The sequence below is a fragment of the Salvelinus sp. IW2-2015 genome, unplaced genomic scaffold (genome assembly GCF_002910315.2).
Source record: "Salvelinus sp. IW2-2015 unplaced genomic scaffold, ASM291031v2 Un_scaffold5268, whole genome shotgun sequence".
Classification (NCBI taxonomy): Eukaryota; Metazoa; Chordata; class Actinopteri; order Salmoniformes; family Salmonidae; genus Salvelinus; species Salvelinus sp. IW2-2015.
Genome location: NW_019946533.1, coordinates 3022 through 8863, shown reverse-complemented (window position 1 = coordinate 8863; position 5842 = coordinate 3022). Strand labels below are relative to the sequence as shown.

Sequence of the window (5842 nt, the reverse complement as noted above, 5' to 3'; positions counted from 1 at the left end):
GAGCCATAAGAAAAATATTGCTTTATTTATCTGATCATATTGGAATATATTTTGTTAGTTTCAGTAGTTCAATTAGGTTCACTAGACTATATGCGTCTATTTAAAAAATTTTTCAATGAACATTCGAACAGTCCGGCCCTCGGCTTGTAGCTAAATTTTTTATTGGCCCTCCGTCCATTGACTTTGACACCCCTGCCTTAAGGTATCAAAAATAAATATAACAAAATGATTGGATGAAACATTGAATTTGGCAAAATATCCCCTTATTCCATAAACAAATTGAACTGGTACCAGGGACCTTCAGAAGAGTGTTGTGAGGCTTGTGTCCCAAGAAGAATGGAGAACACCGGTATGTTTGTGAGAGTCTCAGCTGTCCACAGAGTGGTTATATTAGTGTGAAGCCAAACCATTTTGACACTATAGACAGAAGTTGTCAGAAGAGCTGTACCGACGTCAGACGAGTCTAGTGAGGTTTGTGGGCTTCCTTGAGCAAAATGGAGAACACTAGTGTGTTTCTTTCAATAGAGTGGTCATAATCATTTGTAGGTCATTTGGACTTTACAGACATTTTATGCGATAAGACCAATTTTCAGGATGCCTCATGGTCTGACAAAACACGCTCTCGCTCTGCCACCTTTCCCCACAGATGCGGGGAGGGCGATATTGGCGGATGCGGTGGATTGAGCTCTTGCAAAAGAACGGATATCTCTAGCTTAAACAGACAGATTTTGATGGGGATTGTTTTATTATGTTAATTCGATTTCTGGCAATTGTTCGTAAGTGTTAAAAAAAAAGGTAGGGGTGGATCAGAAAGCCAGTCAGTATCTGGTCTGACCACCATTTTGCCTCATGCAGAGCGACACATCTCCTTCGCATAGATTTAATCAGGCTGTTCCTTATGGCCTATGGAATGTTGTCCCACTCCTCTTCAATGTCTGTTTGAAGTTGCTGGATATTGGCGGGAACTGGAACACGCTGTCGTGCACGTCCATCCAGAGCATCCCAAACWTGCTCAATGGCTGACATGTCTGGTGAGTATGCAGGCCATAGAAGAACTGGAACATTTTCAGCTTCCAGGAGTTGRGTACAGATCCTTGRGACATGGGGCRGTGTATTWTKATGCTGAAACATGAGGTGATGGCGGTGGATGAATGGCACAACAATGGGCTTCAGTGAGGACGACGAGCATGCAGATGAGCTTCCCAGAGACGATTTCTGACAGTTTGTGCAGAAATTCTTCAGTTGTGCAAACGCACAGTTTCATCAGCTGTCCAGCTGGCTGGTCTCAGATGATCCCGCAGGTGAAGAAGCCAGATGTGGAGCTCCTGGGCTGGCGTGGTTACACTTGGTCTGCGGTTGTGGGGACAGTTGGACGTACTGCCAAATTCTCTAAAACGACGTTGGAAGCGGCTTATGGTAGATAAATTAACTTTCAATTATCTGGCAACAGCGCTGGTGGACATTCCTGTAGTCAGCAAGCCAATTGCACGCTCCCTCAAAAGTTGAGACATCTGTGGCATTGTGCTGTGTGACTGCACATTTTAGAATGGCCTTTTATTGTCCCCAGCACAAGGTGCACCTGTGTAATGGTCATGCTGTTTAATCAGCTTCTTGATATGCCCCACCTGTCAGGTAGATGGATTATCTTGGCAAAGGAGAAATGCTCAGTAACAGGGATGTAAACAAATTTGGGCACAACATTTGAGAGAAATAAGCTTTTCATGCGAATGGAAAATTTCTGGAAACTTTTATTTCATTTCATGAAACATGAGACCAACACTTTATATAATATTTTTGTTCAGTATATATGCTACCTGACATATTACAATACAGCTATAGACAAAGACATTATACAACAATAGTAACAACTACGAAGAACAATATACAAATATCGCACAACTCACAACGCACGCACACCATAACACAAGCTCAGAGATATGAGTCCAGCAGTTGTTGTGCAGGACAGAGATGAGCTTTCTGCTCTCTCTGTGACTGCTTGAAGTAGACAGAGATGAGTTTTCTGCTCTCTCTGTGACTGCTTGAAGTAGACAGAGATAGAGAGAGATCTCTCTATCTCTCTTCTCTCTCTCTTTCCTCTCTCTCTCTCCTCTATCCTCTCATCTCTCTCTTCTCTCTCTCCTCTCTCCTCTCGCTGTCTACTGTCTCTGTCTCTGTCTCTGTCTCTGTCCTGCTCTGTCTCTGTCCTCTTCTGTCTCAGAGGTTGGTTGAGCCTATGGCTGACTGACCATGTGTGTATGGGGGGACAGAGGAATGGATATGAGAATGGAACGACGGGGAAGGGGAGACATTGGTCCGTGAGCGGAACTGTTCGGTGTGTTGTCTGATGAGAATCAAGTTGCCAGCTGCTCTCACCTCTCCACCTTGCCCTCATCATTGCAGACTGGGGGGTAAGGGTCAGCCTTCTGATGTGTGTGTGTGTGTGTGTGTGTGATGTGTGTGTGTGTTAATGTGTGTAGACCCTCGTGTGTGTGTGTGTACATATGTAGTGTGTGTGTGTGTGTGTGTGTGATGTGTTGTGTGTGGTGTGTGTGGTGTGCGTGCATATTGACAGTGTGTGTGTGTTTGCTTCACGTGTGTGTGTGTCGTTTGCTGTGAGTGTGTTATTGTGATTAGTGTGTGGTGTCATGCTGTGCCCTCCATCCTTCCAGACTGTGTCGGGGACATCCTTCCTAGAGTGGGTGAACAGTAATGTGGTGTGCATGTGGGCCTGGTCTTCTTTTGCTCTGGCTCATCCCTTCACCTTGCCGTGGTGCTGACCCTAAGATCAACAACACAGCCCGCCTCCCCCTCTGCCTCTGCCTCTTCCTGCTCCCATCTGATGCTCCTATTGGATTACACTACCTTGTGACTTCGGTGGGGTCTGGGTTATGGAGACCTTCATTTGTATGGCACAATGTCTTTTTCGTTCTCTGTGTGTGTGTGGTGTGTGTGTGTGTGTGTGTGTGTGTGTGTGTGTGGTGTGTGTGTGTGTGTGTGGTGTGTGTGTGTGTGTGTGTGTGTGTGTGTGTGTGTGTGTGTGTTGCTGGTGCATGCATGCGCATGCCATGTGTTTATTTCTATCTCATAGTCCTCTCTGTCCCCACTGGTGTGCTCCATCATGGCAGGTCTCCTCCACTTCCTGGTAGTGGCCAGTTTCCTGTGGATGCTGCTGGAGGCGCTCCAGCTCTACCTGCTGGTCCAGAGACTCTCTAGGATCCAGGTCATCCAGAGGGAAGGCCTCCAGAAGAATACCTCTTCTGATTGGCTATCGGCATCCCCTGGTGATCGTCGGTGTGTCTGCAGCTGTGAAACGTGACGGCTTATGGGGGATCTAAAGTGTGAGTAGAAATTTTACACACACAGACATTATCTCTCTTCCACTAACACACACACACACAACCACACACACACACACACACACACAACACACACACACACACACACACACACACACACACACCAACACACACACACACACACCCACACACACACACACAACACACACAACATTATCTCACTTTCCACTCACCTAACACACGCACACACATTATCACTCTTCCACTAACACACACACATTATCTCTCTTCCACTAAACACACACATTATCTCTCTTCCAGTAACACACACTTACAAGACATTTTCACATTTTGTTTCTGTGTTTCAGATGCTGGCTGAAGCCAGAACAATACTTTACCTGGGCTGTGTTAGGGCCAGTGTGTACTGTCCTAGCAGTGAGTGGATCTACATAACACACACCAACACACACACAACACACACAACAATGCACCCACACACAACATGCACACACACCAACAATGCACACACACACACACACACACACCACACACACACACACTGACCTCCTTATGCTTCTTCCACAGCTGAACTGGATATTGTTCTGCGTTACTATCTGGAGTTTTGAGACCACCTTGGCTAACATGAAGAGTGATGTCTCACAGTCCAAAGACACCAGGTGTGTGTGTACATATGTCTGTGAACATACAGTAACTAAGCCATAAGTAATGTGTATGTTTGTTGATACCGATGGAATGTGTGGTAGTGTTAGTATTATTGTCTCTTCATAATGAAATCCATCATTATGTTTTTATACCATTTCCCTCCTCCTCTCCTCACCTCCCTTTCCCATCCTCTTACCTCCCTCTCTCCTCCCTCCCCATGTCATCTCCCTCCCTCCCCCTCTCACCTCCTCCCTCTCTCACCTCCTTCCTCTCTCACCTTCCTCTCTCACTTCCCTCTCTCACCTTCCTCCCTCCCCTCTCTCACCTTCCCCTCTCTCATCTCCCTCCCTCCACCCTCCCTCTCTCTCTCCCCCGTCCACTCTCACCTCCCTCCTCCCTCTCTCACCCCCCTCACTTCCCTCCCTCTTTCAGACTGATCATCTTTTAAGTCCTGGCACAGTTTTGTGATCCCTGGGTTTGTACCTGGGTGCTGGGCTTTTTCCAGTCCACCATGGTCTTCAAGTACCTCTTCATCGTGCTCAACTCCAGCAGGGCACCTTCCTCTACATCGTTCACTGTCTTTCATACAGGAGTAGACCTAAACAAGTGCACCACAGCCCACACACACACCACACACACATACACACAACATCACAGCCACACACCACACTCTGCAACCCCCACACACACACATCGTTCTTAACCTCCCCTCGTCTCCCTCCACATCATCAACTCTTATAACCTCCTCTCTCTACCCCTCCACAACTTCCCTGAATAACTCACCCCTTGTGTATTTTTTATGTTGTATGGTTTGATATTGTATTATAATATGTGTTGTGTTTTGAAAGGTGAGGAAGTAGTACTGGAGGTGTTACTGGTGTTGTACGGTGTGGTCTGTGTATAATTAGTGTTGGTGTGTTGTTGTTGTATTGTTATCATAGGTTACGTGATGAGTACAGGAAGTGGCTGGGCTGTTCTTCCAGCTCCTCTACTCCAGACTCTATGGTAAGTCATACCTTCCTCACTCATCACTAGTTCTTACATCTATGTGAGGCTTCCTCTTCTTTCCCGGATGAATGTAATGTTCTAAATGACCCTCTGGCCAAGTCCCTTATAGAACTTATGTAAGCATAGTCTTTTACCACAGAAAGTCTAACTTGTTGAGCTCTTGTTTTTCCAACAGAAAGAAGCACCTTCCGTTCTGAAGACCTGGACAAGGCTGGCGAAGAAAACAAAAGAAAGGAACACGGCCAGGATGAGAGCAACATGATACGATACATCAGACCTTCAAAGCATTTCAGCCAGTGGACATCCACGGTATATCTTTCAATGCACACTGTACACACTAAGTATGAGAGAGAGAGAGAGGTGTGTTTATATGGATGCTAATGACTCAGATAACACAGCCTGACCTTTTGTATTTACTAATATTTCTTTATCTATATAAAACAATGTTTATTATCCTGCAAATGTATTTATAGAATTTCATATTTATAAATGATATACACAGTAGTTACAGCATATTTACCTGTGTGCAAAATAAACAAATGAAATTGTTGTAGGTTGCAGTTGTTTAATATAAATAAATAACTGCATCTCTACCTGCTTTGAGTCTAGCATTTACCATTGGATTGTCCCTCAGGGACAATAAAGATTTATTCAATGATCCCTGTGGCTGAGCCCAGATAAGAAAGTCTCGGTCAGCTGCAGTCTGAAGTGTTTTGAGAAGCATAGCGACTGGGTTTCCAGACACAGATGGCACAGGAGGGGTGCGGAGAGACAGGAGGGCTTCCCTCTCAGAGCTATATAGAATAGCTGAAGAGAGCCACGGTTGTAGACAGACAATACTGCACTTGCATTCTGTTGTAATCCCCTCTTTTCAC

At 45.5% G+C, this 5842-nt stretch overlaps 1 long non-coding RNA gene across 1 annotated transcript; it reads left to right on the top strand.

The window, feature by feature from the left end:
* Nucleotides 1–3126: 3126 nt before the first annotated feature.
* LOC112078112 (uncharacterized) lies at nucleotides 3127–3967 on the top strand. Its single transcript, XR_002895597.2, has 3 exons — nucleotides 3127–3338; nucleotides 3665–3731; nucleotides 3882–3967. It is a non-coding gene; the product is annotated as an uncharacterized lncRNA (long non-coding RNA).
* Nucleotides 3968–5842: the final 1875 nt, after the last annotated feature.